The following is a 15,928-nucleotide window of genomic DNA, read 5'->3' as shown; positions in this document are numbered from 1 at the left end:
TCTGTAATGTAAGTGATTTTCACTGCTTATTTAATTATGTATGGCTGCAATATCATTGATTTATGGGATTGTTTCATGTGACTCTGATACTAATTACTGATAGTTATTAGCCAGCAGCTCCTTTCTTCTGTGTTATGTATCCTTTAGGCAAGTCAGTTAAGAACAAATTCTTCTTCATCATGACGGCCCTACCCCGGCCAAACACGGACGACGCTGGGCCAATTGTGCGCCGCCCTATGGGGACTCCCAATCACGGACGGATGTGATGGAGCCTCCTGAAGAGGAAGATCACCATGGTTGTCACGGTTAGAAAGAACAAGCCTGAGCTCCCCCCTGCACTCCTCGCAACAAGGGGGATAAGAGGCCGTCTCATCGAAGTTTCTCCACCACTCTAGTTTCTTACTTCCCAAAGAGGAACAAGAATGTGGTTCTCCTGAGCACACTTATAGGCCAAAGAGTTGTGAAGTCGGTGAGATGGAAGGACATCCTAGCAAGGTTAAGTAGGCCACTCCTGCTGAGTTGTTGCTTTAGATGTATTTTAGCCCAGGCTCACTCAGCCCAGTCTCTCTCAGGCCAGTCTCTCTCAGGCCAGTCTCTCTCAGGCCAGTCTCTCTCAGGCCAGTCTCTCTCAGCCCAGGCTCTCTCAGGCCAGTCTCTCTCAGGCCAGTCTCTCTCAGGCCAGTCTCTCTCAGGCCAGTCTCTCTCAGGCCAGTCTCTCTCAGGCCAGGCTCTCTCAGCCCAGTCTCTCTCAGCCCAGTCTCTCTCAGCCCAGTCTCTGTCAGGGATGAGGGAGGGGACAGTCAGGGAGTCAGGGAGGGGACAGTCAGGGAGGGGACAGTCAGGGAGGGGACAGACAGGGAGGGGACAGACAGGGAGGGGACAGACAGGGAGGGGACAGACAGGGAGGGAACAGTCAGGGAGGGGACAGACAGGGAGCGGACAGTCAGGGAGGGGACAGACAGGGAGGGGACAGTCAGGGAGGGAACAGACAGGGAGCGGACAGTCAGGGAGGGAAGAGTCAGCGAGGGGACAGTCAGCGAGGGGACAGTCAGCGAGGGGACAGTCAGGGAGCGGACAGTCAGGGAGGGAAGAGTCAGCGAGGGGACAGTCAGCGAGGGGACAGACAGGGAGCGGACAGTCAGGGAGGGGACAGACAGGGAGGGGACAGTCAGGGAGGGAACAGACAGGGAGCGGACAGTCAGGGAGGGGACAGACAGGGAGGGGACATTCAGGGAGGGAACAGACAGGGAGTGGACAGTCAGGGAGGGAAGAGTCAGCGAGGGGACAGTCAGCGAGGGGACAGTCAGCGAGGGGACAGTCAGGGAGCGGACAGTCAGGGTCTAGGAGGCTGACAGATGGACTCCACTCTAAGATATGATAAAGTTCCTCCCTTCCTCCTCTCCTCTCGTCTAATCAGGATGGCATAGGGGAAGATAAGAGGCTTAAAGGGAACGACAGAGCTTACTGCTGGTGGAAAGAAAAATAAGAGGGGGATGGGAGAAAGATAGAGAGAGGAGGAGGAGTGGGCAGAAAAACACAACCTCAAGGGCTCTATAATCCTAAAGCGAAGGAGTTGTGACTCTGAGACGCACCATCTGACAAGATGCATTAAAGGTGGGGGAGGGAGATGGGAGGGAGAAAGGGGGAGGAGAGGGCGAATTAAAGGGAAAGATGGGGTCGAGAGAGAGACAGGGAGAGAGGGGGAGGAGAGGGAGAAAGGGGAGGAACGGGGAGGAGAGGGAGAGAGATGAGGCCTTTAGGATGAACAAAAAAAGATAGGAGGATGAGCTTGACATGACAAAAGAAAGATTGCTCTGGAAACCAGCTGTCACCACGGTGATGAAGGAAATAAGGGCTATGTCCCAGTCAGAGAACATAGAATGCTTGGAACTAAGAATGTATAGTGACATAGAGTACAGAACACATTCTATTTCCGTACTCTGAACCTGCTTTTGGTCTACATTATGGCCCCGGCTGCTGGTGTGGAGAGAGAGCTTATCTTTCCTTATCTTCCCCCTGGACCAGATCATACAGTCTACAGGGAGGAGGAGACAGTCTACATGGAAGAGGAGACAGCCTACAGGGAGGAGGAGACAGTCTACAGGGAGGAGGAGACAGTCTCCAGGGAGGAGGAGACAGTCTACAGGGACAATGAGACAGCCTACAGGGAGGAGGAGACAGACTACAGGGAGGATGAGACAGTCTCCAGGGAGGAGGAGATAGTCTACAGGGAAGAGGAGCCAGTCTACAGGGAGGAGGAGACTGTCTACAGGGACAATGAGACAGCCTACAGGGAGGAGGAGACAGTATACAGGGAGGATGAGACAGACTACAGGGAGGATGAGACAGTCTACAGGGAGGATGAGACAGTCTACAGGGAGGATTTGACAGTCTACAGGGAGGATGAGACAGCCTATGGGAGGAGGAGACAGTCTACAGGGAGGAGGAGACAGTCTACAGGGACAATAAGAAAGCCTAGAGGGAGGAGGAGACAGACTACAGGGAGGATGAGACAGTCTACAGGGAGGATGAGACAGTCTACAGGGAGGATTTGACAGTCTACAGGGAGGAGGAGATAGCCTACAGGGAGGAGGAGACAGTCTACAGGGAGGATGAGACAGTCTACAGGGAGGATTTGACAGTCTACAGGGAGGAGGAGATAGCCTACAGGGAGGAGGAGACAGTCTACAGGGAGGAGGAGACAGTCTACAGGGAGGAGGAGACAGTCTACAGGGAGGAGGAGACCATCTACAGGGAGGAGGAGACCATCTACAGGGAGGAGGAGACAGTCTACAGGGAGGAGGAGACAATCTACAGGGAGGAGGAGACAGTCTACAGGGAAGATGAGACAGTCTACAGGGAGGAAGAGACAGTCTACAGGGAGGAGGAGACAGCCTACAGGGAGGAGGAGACAGCCTACAGGGAGGAGGAGACAGTCTACAGGGAGGAGAAGACAGCCTACAGGGAGGATGAGACCGCCTACAGGGACACTGAGACAGCCTATAGGGACACTGAGACAGCCTACAGGGACAATGAGACAGCCTACAGGGACACTGAGACAACCTACAGGGACAATGAGACAGCCTCTAGGGACAATGAGACAGCCTCTAGGGACAATGAGACAGCCTCTAGGGACAATGAGACAGCCTACAGGGACAATGAGACAGCCTCTAGGGACACTGAGACAGTCTACAGGGACACTGAGACAGCCTACAGGGACACTGAGACAGCCTCTATGGACAATGAGACAGCCTACAGGGACACTGAGACAGCCTACAGGGACACTGATACAGCCTACAGGGACACTGAGACAGCCTACAGGGACACTGAGACAGCCTACAGGGACACTGAGACAGCCTCTAGGGACACTGAGACAGCCTCTAGGGACAATGAGACAGCCTACAGGGACACTGAGACAGCCTACAGGGACACTGAGACAGACTCTAGGGGCACTGAGACAGCCTCTAGGGACAATGAGACAGCCTCTAGGGACAATGAGACAGCCTCTAGGGACACTGAGACAGCCTCTAGGGACACTGAGACAGCCTCTAGGGACACTGAGACAGCCTCTAGGGACACTGAGACAGCCTCTAGGGACACTGAGACAGCCTCTTAGGACAATGAGACAGCCTACAGGGACACTGAGATAGCCTCTAGGGACAATGAGACAGCCTCTAGGGACAATGAGACAGCGTACAGGGACACTGAGACAGCCTACAGGGACACTGAAACAGCCTCTAGGGACAATGAGACAGCCTCTAGGGACACTGAGACAGCCTCTAGGGACAATGAGACAGCCTACAGGGACACTGAGATAGCCTCTAGGGACAATGAGACAGCCTACAGGGACACTGAGACAGCCTACAGGGACACTGAGACAGCCTCTAGGGACAATGAGACAGCCTCTAGGGACACTGAGACAGCCTCTAGGGACACTGAGACAGCCTCTAGGGACAATGATACAGCCTACAGGGACACTGAGACAGCCTCATCGGCAGACTCGACAGCCTTGGTTTCTCAAATGATTGCCTCGCCTGGCTCACCAACTACTTCTCTGATAGAGTTCAGTGTGTCAAATCCGAGGGTCTGTTGTCCGGGCCTCTGGCAGTCTCTATGGGGGTGCCACAGGGTTCAATTCTTGGACCGACACTCTTCTCTGTATACGTCAATGATGTCGCTCTTGTTGCTGGTGATTCTCTGATCCACCTCTATGCAGACGACACCATTCTGTATACTTCTGGCCCTTCTTTGGACACTGTGTTAAAACCTGTTAGGCCTAGGCAGAATACTGCCCCATTTGGAGGAATTGCGTGCCCATAGTAAACTGAAAAAAAATCTGTCCAAAATTGCTAATATATGCATATAATAATTATTATTGGATAGAAAACACTCTAAAGCTTCTAAAACCGTTGGAATTATGTCCATAAGTATAGCAGAACTCACAGGGCAGGCATTCTTCCAAACTAGTTTTGGGATCATGAAAGTTGGGGCAACTTTGACGTGATCGCCCCCACCCTTCCCAACCAGCTATGGATCTGAGGACACTTTCTATGTCTTCCACTAGATGTCCTCATTCAGTAGAGCATTTAATCGTTCAAATCCCGCAAGTTTTGGCACTATGGGAGTGAATTGAGTGAGTGTCGCGAGAAAATACCTGTGCGTTAGGGCGCGAATTGGTCCCATCCATTCCTTTGTTCCAGCTCTCGGGAGGAGAAGTAACAATGACCGGTTGAATTGAGAATTGTTTTGTATGTTTAGGACATCCTAAAGCTTGATTCTGCACTTAGTTTGACCTGTTTAGTCGACATATAATATGTATGTTTGAAGTTTTGATGCACAACTTTTCGGGACCAGAGGAAAGTTTGGGTACATTTCAGCTGAAATTGCTAGCAGATGCTAATACAAAGACACAAGACTTGAAACCAAACAATGTTTTGGGTAAGTATGACCCCTTCCAGTACATTCTGAACGAAGACCATCAAAGGTAAGGGAATATTTATGTTGTAAATTTGGGTTTCTGTTAACTCCAACATAGCGGAGAAATATTGCTTATGTCTGAGCGCCGTCTCAGATGAATGAATAGCGAGCAATTTCTGTAACGTTAAAAAGAAATGTGACAAAGTTATTGCATTAAGAAGCAGTGTATCTTTCTAACTATATGTAGAACATGTATATTTAGTCAAAGTTTATGATGTCTATTTATGTTATCTTGCGGCGCTATCTATATTTTCTCCGGACATTTTTCAGTATTTTCTGAACATGAATTCAATGTAAATGGACATTTATGGATATAAATGGCATATTATTGAAAAAAAAAATATGTACTGTGTAACATGTCCTATTACTGTCATCTGATGAAGATTTTCAAAAGGTTAGTGAATGATTTATTTTTTAATCCTGCTTTTATAATTTTATATTTTCTGGGACAAAATGGCTGCCTCTTGTCTTCGTTTTGGTGGTGGTCTAATATAAATATGTGGTGTGTTTTTGCCGTAAAACATTTAAAAAATCTGACATGCTGGGTAGATTAACAAAGTGTTTATCTTTCATTTGAGGTATTGGACTTGTTAATGTGTGGAGGTTAAATATTTCTAAGAACATTTTTGCATTGCCTGCGCCACGGTTTGAGGGGGGGGGGGGGGTGGCGAGGGGTTCCCCTCGCGTCAACAGGTTTTAACAACCCTCCAGGCGAGCTTCAATGCCATACAACTCTCCTTCCGTGGCCTCCAATTGCTCTTAAATACAAGTAAAACTAAATGCATGCTCTTCAACCGATCGCTGCCTGCACCTGCCTGCCTGTCCAACATCAATACTCTGGACGGCTCTGACTTAGAATACGTGGACAACTACAAATACCTAGGTGTCTGGTTAGACTGTAAACTCTCCTTCCAGACTCACATCAAACATCTCCAATCCAAAGTTAAATCTAGAAGTGACTTCCTATTTCACAACAAAGCATCCTTCATTCATGCTGCCAAACATACCCTTGTAAAACTGACCATCCTACCAATCTTCGACTTCGGCGATGTCATTTACAAAATAGCCTCCAACACTCTACTCAATAAATTGGATGCAGTCTATCACAGTGCCATCCGTTTTGTCACCAAAGCCCCATATACTACCCACCATTGCGACCTGTACGCTCTCGTTGGCTGGCCCTCGCTTCATACTCGTCGCCAAACCGACTGGCTACAGGTTATCTACAAGACCTTGCTAGGTGAAGTCCCCCCTTATCTCAGCTCGCTGGTCACCATAGCAGCACCCACCTGTAGCACGCGCTCCAGCAGGTATATCTCTCTAGTCACCCCCAAAACCAATTCTTACTTTGGCCGCCTCTCCTTCCAGTTCTCTGCTGCCAATGACTGGAATGAACTACAAAAATCTCTGAAACTGGAAACACTTATCTCCCTCACTAGCTTTAAGCACCAGCTGTCAGAGCAGCTCACAGATTACTGCACCTGTACATAGCCCACCTATAATTTAGCCCAAACAACTACCTCTTTCCCAACTATTTTATTTATTTATTTATTTTGCTCCTTTGCACCCAATTATTTATATCTCTACTTTGCACATTCTTCCACAAATCTACCATTCCAGTGTTTTTACTTGCTATATTGTATTTACTTCGCCACCATGGCCTTTTTTTGCCTTTACCTCCCTTATCTCACCTCACTTGCTCACATTGGATATATACTTATTTTTCTACTGTATTATTGACTGTATGTTTGTTTTACTCCATGTGTAACTCTGTGTCGTTGTATCTGTCGAACTGCTTTGCTTTATCTTGGCCAGGTTGCAGTTGTAAATGAGAACTTGTTCTCAACTTGCCACCTGGTTAAATAAAGGTGAAATAAAAAAATAAAAAATAAAACATGTTTTCTATCAGAAGCAGCACTACCAACCGGGCCATGTTCTGGGTACCAACCGGGCCATGTTCTGGGTACCAACCGGGCCATGTTCTGGGTACCAACCGGGCCATGTTCTGGGTACCAACCGGGCCATGTTCTGGGTACCATCCGGGCCATGTTCTGGGTACCAACCGGGCCATGTTCTGGGTGTGTTTTCTATCAGAAGCAGCACTACCAACCGGGCCATGTTCTGGGTGTGTTTTCTATCAGAAGCAGCACTACCAACCGGGCCATGTTCTGGGTACCAACCGGGACATGTTCTGGGTACCAACCGGGCCATGTTCTGGGTGTGTTTTCTATCAGAAGCAGCACTACCAACCGGGCCATGTTCTGGGTACCAACCGGGCCATGTTCTGGGTACCAACTAGGCCATGTTCTGGGTGTGTTTTCTATCAGAAGCAGCAGTACCAACCGGGCCATGTTCTGGGTACCAACCGGGCCATGTTCTGGGTACCAACCGGGCCATGTTCTGGGTACAACCGGGCCATGTTCTGGGTACCAACCGGGCCATGTTCTGGGTGTGTTTTCTATCAGAAGCAGCACTACCAACCGTGCCATGTTCTGGCAAGACGTTTGGAATGTTCCAGATGAAAATGCTCTGAAGAGATTCCTAAATAGAGACACATGTTTGATCTACAGAATGACAGGCAGGCTCAGCGTCAGGGCAGGGAGAGGTCAGTAATCCAGGGTGGTATGGCAAGGTACAGAACGACAGGCAGGCTCAGCGTCAGGGCAGGGAGAGGTCAGTAATCCAGGGTGGTATGGCAAGGTACAGAATGACAGGCAGGCTCAGAGTCAGGGCAGGCAGAATGGTCAAACCGTGAAAGCTAGAGAACAGGGACTAGAGACAAACAGGAGCACAGGGAAATAATATTGGTAGGCTTGACGAAACAAAAAATTAACTGGCAACCGACAAACAAAGAACACAGGTAGAAATATACCGGGGATAATGGGCAATACCTGGAGGGGGTTGTAGACAAGGGAGAACAGAGGCTCCTTCCATCACATCCTGTCATCACATTCATTTTTAGTAGACGCTCTTATCGAGAGCAAATACATTTTAATATTGGTCCCTTGAGGGAATCTAACCGACAACCCATAACCCTAGCATTACGAGCACCGTGCTCTACCAACTGAGCCACATCATCACATCATAACGTCACAAACTGTTTGATGTCTCATTGTACTCAATGACTGTATTGGTCGTTGTTTATCTCCGTGGTGATTTTTTTTTTTTTTTTTTTTTTTATTTCACCTTTATTTAACCAGGTAGGCTAGTTGAGAACAAGTTCTCATTTGCAACTGCGACCTGGCCAAGATAAGGCATAGCAGTGTGAACAGACAACACAGAGTTACACATGGAGTAAACAATTAACAAGTCAATAACACAGTAGAAAAAAGGGGAGTCTATATATACATTGTGTGCAAAAGGCATGAGAAGGTAGGCAAATAATTACAATTATGCAGATTAACACTGGAGTGATAAATGATCAGATGGTTATGTAAAGGTAGAGATAGAGATATTGGTGTGCAAAAGAGCAGAAAAATAAATAAATAAAAACAGTATGGGGATGAGGTAGGTGAAAATGGGTGGGCTATTTACCAATAGACTATGTACAGCTGCAGCGATCGGTTAGCTGCTCAGATAGCAGATGTTTGAAGTTGGTGAGGGAGATAAAAGTCTCCAACTTCAGCGATTTTTGCAATTCGTTCCAATCACAGGCAGCAGAGAACTGGAACGAAAGGCGGCCAAATGAGGTGTTGGCTTTAGGGATGATCAGTGAGATACACCTGCTGGAGCGCGTGCTACGGATGGGTGTTGCCATCGTAACCAGTGAACTGAGATAAGGCGGAGCTTTACCTAGCATGGACTTGTAGATGACCTGGAGCCAGTGGGTCTGGCGACGAATATGTAGCGAGGGCCAGCCGACTAGAGCATACAAGTCGCAGTGGTGGGTGGAATGTGTGATAGAAAGTGTACTGGTACAAACCAGCCTGTGTACAATACAGAAATGTAGATTTACATTATGTGGTGTGTAAGGATGGTAAATTCATTTTCCATAAAAAAATGTAGTTGTTTTCCATGTTATTTGATCAAGAAAAATATTTAATTTGATGTGGATGTTTTGTGTCTTTGCCCGTAATTTTACACCTTTTGATGTCAAATGTTTGAGGACAGTTGAGGACAGGGTTTTGTTCTTTCTGGATTCTGTTAGAATGACATCACAGAGAAAGGGACAGGGTATTATTCTTTCTGGATTCCATGAGAATGACATCACAGAGGACAGGGTTTTGTTCTTTCTGGATTGCGTTAGAATGACATCACAGAGAAAGGGACAGGGTTTTGTTCTTTCTGGATTCTATTAGAATGACATCACAGAGAAAGGGACAAGGTTTTGTTCTTTCTGGATTCCATGAGAATGACATCACAGAGGACAGGGTTTTGTTCTTTCTGGATTCTGTTAGAATGACATCACAGAGAAAGGGACAGGGTATTATTCTTTCTGGATTCCGTTAGAATGACATCACAGAGGACAGGGTTTTGTTCTTTCTAGATTCTATTAGAATGACATCACAGAGAAAGGGACAGGGTTTTGTTCTTTCTGGATTCTGTTAGAATGACATCACAGAGGACAGGGTTTTGTTCTTTCTGGATTCCTTGAGAATGACATCACAGAGGACAGGGTTTTGTTCTTTCTGGATTCTGTTAGAATGACATCACAGAGAAAGGGACAGGGCAACAACTCTTATAATTCCAACTATTGAATATTGCAAGATACCCATCCTGCGCTTATTAGGTCTAAATCAGTCCGTTAATACTAGTAAAAGCCCAGTGCACTAACTTGTGATTTTATGAGGTCTAAATCAGTCTGTTAATACTAGTAAAAGCCCAGTGCACTAACTTGTGATTTTATGAGGTCTAAATCAGTCTGTTAATACTAGTAAAGGCCCAGTGCACTAACTTGTGATTTTATGAGGTCTAAATCAGTCCGTTAATACTAGTAAAGGCCCAGTGCACTAACTTGTGATTTTATGAGGTCTAAATCAGTCCGTTAATACTAGTAAAGGCCCAGTGCACTAACTTGTGAGTTTTTCCCTCCATTTTATAACTTTTTTTATCATTCTGATTTTCAGCTCTCTGTCCTCATGGAAACTACTGTTAATATAGACCCCACAGTCACAGTTCAGCAGACCTCACAGTCACAGTTTAGCTCTCTGTCCTCATGGGAACTACTGTTAATATAGACCCCACAGTCACAGTTCAGCAGACCTCACAGTCACAGTTTAGCTCTCTGTCCTCATGGGAACTACTGTTAATATAGACCCCACAGTCACAGTTTTTTTTTGTCTCCAGAGAGCTAGAAAGAGAGAGAGAAAGAAATCCTCAAATTAAATAGCTGAATATTTAATTTCACTGTTTGAGCTCATGTGGGATATTCCAATGTATTCCGATCAGCCATGAACCCCAACTGAGGACTTTCCTTTGAAGCTCAACCTTTTAATTTACATTATGAAGCAGTCAATTCAAGTTGCTACACTTCAGTCTCTCAGTCTTTCCATCTCTCCGTCTCTTCGTCTCTGTCTACCTTTTAGATAATACCATTCTCAGACATGAGAGAGTGACTTTACAGGTGAAACGGTTGGATGACTCTACAGGTGAAACGGTTGGATGACTCTACAGGTGAAACGGTTGGATGACTCTACAGGTGAAACGGTTGGATGACTCTACAGGTGAAACGGTTGGATGACTCTACAGGTGAAACGGTTGGATGACTCTACAGGTGAAACGATTGGATGACTCCACAGGTGAAACGGTTGGATGACTCTACAGGTGAAATGGTTGGATGACTTTACAGGTGAAACGGTTCGATGACTTTATAGGTGAAACGGTTGGATGACTACAGGTGAAACGGTTGGATGACTCTACAGGTGAAACGGTTGGATGACTCTACAGGTGAAACGGTTGGATGACTCTACAGGTGAAACAGTTGGAGGACTCTACAGGTGAAATGGTTGGATGACTCTACAGGTGAAACGGTTGGAGGACTCTACAGGTGAAAAAGTTGGATGATTTTACAGGTGAAACGATTGGATGACTTTACAGGTGAAATGGTTGGATGATTTTACAGGTGAAACGATTGGATGACTTTACAGGTGAAATGGTTGGATGATTTTACAGGTGAAACGATTGGATGACTTTACAGGTGAAATGGTTGGATGATTTTACAGGTGAAACTGTTGGTTTACAGAAAAAGCAGTGAAGCCCAAAAAACAATTGGTTTGATCCAATATGGCACCCGTTTCACTATGGGCCCTGGTCAAAAGCAGTTCAATGTGGAATCGGGAGGCATTTCAGACACAGCCTTAGATTCACAACTCTTCCTGTCTGGTGAGAGAACCAGCTGGACTATAAAACACTGTCACATCTCTCCCAGCATAATGCTGTTTGACATACACACCCCTGTTCTCTGTTCTCCACCAGGCAGGGAGGGGGAGGGAGGGAGGGAGGGAGAGAGAGGCTGAGAGGAAGAGAACGAGAGACAGAGAGAGAGAGAGAGGCTGAGAGGAAGAGAACGAGAGACAGAGAAAGAGAGCGAGAGGGTTGTATATTCATCTTCTCTCACAAAAGAAAGCCTCCCAGGCCTTGTAATCCTCCCAAATCTAAAGATGACAACAACCACGCACCAAAATCATCACCTCACGGTCCACTAGCACAGTATGACAAGGTGGTGTTAGCCAAAAAGATGTTATTCAAATCAAATCCATTTTTATTTGTCACATGCGCCGAGTACAACAGGTGTAGGTAGACCATACAGTGAAATGCTGAATACAACAATGCAAGTTTTAAGAAAATACCTAAATAAATAACATAAGAATAACATAAGTTTTAAGAAAATACCTAAAAATAAATAACATAAATAACATAAGCAGGGACTATATACAGGGTGCACCGATACAGAGTCAATGTGTAAATGTGCGGGGGTAATGGTGTCGAGGTAATTGAGGTAATTATGTACATGCAGTTCGTGTTATTAAAGTGGCTATGCATAAGATAATAACAGAGAGTAACAGCAGCGTGGGTAGCCTTTTGATGAGCTGTTCAGGAGTTTTATGGCTTGGGGTAGGAGCTGTTTAGAAGCCTCTTAGACCTAGACTTGGCGCTCCGGTACCGCTTGCCGTGTGGTAGCAGAGAGAACAGTCTATGACTAGGGTGGCGGGAATCTTTGGCAATTATTAGGGCCTCTTACACCGCTTGGTATAGAGGTCCTGGATGGCAGGAAGCTTGGCCCCAGGGATGTACTGGGCCGTACGCACAACCCTCTGTAGTGCTTTGTCCTCTTTTTCCTGTAGTCCACAATCATCTCCTTAGTCTTGATCACGTTGAGGGAGAGGCTGTTGTCCTGGCACCACATGGCCAGGTCTCTGACCTCCTCCCTGTAGGCTGTCTCATCGCTGTCAGGACTACCACTGTTGTGTCAACAACAAACTTAATGATGGTGTTGGAGATGTGCCTGGCCATGCAGTCATGAGTGAACAGGGATTACAGGAGGGGCCTGAGCACGCACCCCTGAGGGGCCCTTGGGATGAGGATCAGCGTGGCGGAAGTGTTGTTACCTTCCCTTACCACCTGGGGGGCGGCCCGTCAGGAGTCTAGGATCCAGTGGCGATGGAGGGTATTTAGTCCCAGGGTCAGACTGTAGATCTGTTGGTGCGGTATGCAAATAGGAGTGCGTGTTGATGTGAGCCATGACCAGCTTTTCAAAGCATTTCATGGCTACAGACGTGAGTGCTACGGGTCAGTAGTCATTTAGGCAGGTTACCTTAGTGTTCTTGGGCACAGGGACTATGGTGGTCTGCTTGAAACATGTTGGTATTACAGACTCAGACAGGGAGAGGTTGAAAATGTCAGTGAAGACACTTGCCAGTTGGTTAGCGCATGATTGGAGTACACGTCCTGGTAATCCGTCTGGCCCTGTGGCCTTGTGAATGTTAACCTGTTTAAAGGTCTTATTCACATCGGTTACGGAGAGCGTGCTCACACAGTCATCTGGAACATCTGATGCTCTCATGCATGTTTCAGTGTTACTTGCCTTGAGGTGAGCATAGAAGTTATTTAGCTCGTCTGGTATGTTCGTGTCACTGGGCAGCTCTCGGCTGTGCTTCCCTTTGTAGTCTGTAGTAGTTTGCAAGCCATGCCACATATGATGAGCCAAATACATTTAAACTCAGTTTTTCACAATTCCTGAAATTTTATCCTAGTAATAATTCCCTGTATTAGGTCAGTTAGGATCACCACTTTATTTTAAGAATGTGAAATCAAATCAAATGAGATTTATTTACATAGCCCTTCGTACATCAGCTGATATCTAAAAGTGCTGTACAGAAACCCAGCCTAAAACCCCAAACAGCAAGCAATGCAGGTGTAGAAGCACAGTGGCTAGGAAAAACCTCCCTAGAAAGGCCAGAACCTAGGAAGAAACCTATAATGGTTTATGGTCACCATAACAACACCCACCCGTAGCACGCGCTCCAGCAAGTATATCTCACTGGTCATCCCTAAAGCCAACACATGCTTTGGCCGCCTTTCCTTCCAGTTCTCTGTTGCCAATGACTGGAACGAATTGCAAAAATTGCTGAAGTTGGAGACTTATTTCTCCCTCACTAACTTTAAGCATCTGCTATCTGAGCAGCTTACCGATCGCTGCAGCTGTACATAGCCCATCTGTAAATAGCCCATCCAACTACCTACCTCATCCCCATATTGTTTTTATTTACTTTTTTGCCCTTTTACACACGACTACTTCACTACTTGTACATTCATCATCTGCACTTCTATCACTCCAGTGTTAATCTGCTACATTGTAATTACTTCGCCACTATTGGCCTATTTATTGCCTTACCTCCTCACTCCTTTTGCACACACTGTATACAGATTTTCTATTGTGTTATTGACTGTACGTTTGTTTATTCCATGTGTAACTCTGTGTTGTTTGTTTTTTGTCGCACTGCTGTTGCTTTATCTTGGCCAGGTCACAGTTGTAAATGAGAACTTGTTCTCAACTGGCCTACCTGGTTAAATAAAGGTGATCTGGTCTACCTGGTTAAATAAAGGTGATCTGGTCTACCTGGTTAAATAAAGGTGAAATAAAACACCTGAATAAAACATTGAGTGGGGTTTTACTGCTCTGTGGTGGTATGTAGACAACTACAAAAAATACAAATAACAACTCCGTAGGTAGATGGTGTGGTCTACAGCTTATTATGAGATACTCTACCTCAGGCGACTAAAATCTTGAGACTTCCTTAGACATCGTGCACCAGCTGTTGTTTACATAAATGCATAGGCCCCCGCCCCGTGTCTTACCAGAGGCTGCTGTTCTGTCCTGCTGATAGAGTGTATAACCCACCAGCTGTTTGTTCAGCCACGACTCGGTGAAACGTAAGATATGACCGTTGTTTAATGATCCATTGGCAGGATATACGTGCTTTCAGTTCGTCCCCATTGGTTTTCCAGGGATTGAACGTTAGTTGGATGTCAAGGCCAGATAAGCCACTCTTTGCCTGATCCCTTGCAAGGCACCCTGATCGCTTGCCTCGAAAATCTCAGTTTCCTTCTCCAGTGAATCACAGGGATCGGCGCTCGGTTGGGTGTCTGTGTCCAACTCATTGAAGAAGAACTCCTTGTCCAATTTGAGGTGAATAATCCCAGTTCTGATGTCCAGAAGCTCTTTTCGGTCATAAGAGACGGTAGCAGCAACATTTTGTACAAAACAAGTTACGAACAACGTGAAAAAACATACAAAATAGCATGATTGGTTGAGAGCCGGCAGCCATCATGATTGGTTAAAACGGCAGCCATCATGATTGGTTGAGAGCCGGCAGCCATCATGATTGGTTAAAACGGCAGCCATCATGATTGGTTGAGAGCCGGCAGCCATCATGATTGGTTAAAACGGCAGCCATCATGATTGGTTGAGAGCCGGCAGCCATCATGATTGGTTGAGAGCCGGCAGCCATCATGATTGGTTAAAACGGCAGCCATCATGATTGGTTAAAACGGCAGCCATCATGATTGGTTAAAACGGCAGCCATCATGATTGGTTGAGAGCCGGCAGCCATCATGATTGGTTGAGAGCCGGCAGCCATCTCCTCCGGCGCCATCATCAACACGGTACATCAATTGTCTTCAACATCAATGTGGGTATTCAATTTACTCATGTAACTGTCTGACTTCCCAGTGTAACTAATAAAGAGAGAAAAGTTATAAAGTTGTTTAAGATATAAAGAGGAATACTGAATGATAAGCAGTATATTCAACAGAAAGTATAAAGTATAAATATGGGTTCTCATTAATAACTTTGGGATGCTCAGCGGAGACTTTATTACTGATTAATACCTCCATCTGCCTGTCTCTGGAGCTGCACTGGGACACACACACTCACTCCCGCATGCACGCACACACACACACACACGCACGCACACACGCACGCACGCATGCACGCACACACACACACACACACTCCCGCATGCACGCACGCACGCATGCACGCACACACACACACACACACTCCCGCATGCACGCACGCACACACATGCACACACACACACACACACACACACTCACTGTGGATCTGTGCTGGGAACAACACATCAGCTGGACGGTTAATTATTAAGACAGGTGACACAGATTATGAGGACAACATTGCTCCTTCCAAACGGGGCACACTTTATAAGCACACTGTGGAATACAGACAGAAGGATGGGAGTGAGGCTTGACAAACATTACAGGCAGACATATAGACAGGCAGGCAGGCAGGCAGGCTGGCAGGCAGGCAGGCAGGGAGTCAGTTAGGGAGGCAGGCAGGCAGGGAGTCAGTTAGGCAGGCAGGCAGGCAGGCAGGCAGGCAGGGAGTTAGTTAGGCAGGCAGGCAGGCAGGCAGGGAGTCAGTTAGGCAGGCAGGCAGGCAGGCAGGCAGGCAGGGAGACAGACAGGCAGGCAGGCAGGCAGACAGACAGAC

At 46.7% G+C, this 15,928-nt stretch overlaps 1 long non-coding RNA gene across 2 annotated transcripts in view; it reads left to right on the top strand.

Moving 5' to 3' along the window:
* LOC149979459 (uncharacterized) overlaps positions 1–11,193 on the top strand; it is a 32,740-nt gene extending 21,547 nt beyond the window's left edge. The window contains exon 3 of one of the 2 annotated variants that reach the window (XR_016484288.1): positions 10,503–11,193. This is a non-coding gene — a long non-coding RNA (uncharacterized LOC149979459). The other variant, XR_016484289.1, reaches the window with a different exon arrangement.
* Positions 11,194–15,928: the final 4,735 nt, after the last annotated feature.

Source organism: Oncorhynchus mykiss, chromosome 11 (genome assembly GCF_057628025.1).
Source record: "Oncorhynchus mykiss isolate SJ-2025 chromosome 11, ASM5762802v1, whole genome shotgun sequence".
Lineage (NCBI taxonomy): Eukaryota > Metazoa > Chordata > Actinopteri > Salmoniformes > Salmonidae > Oncorhynchus > Oncorhynchus mykiss.
This window is presented reverse-complemented; position numbering and strand designations above follow the sequence as displayed.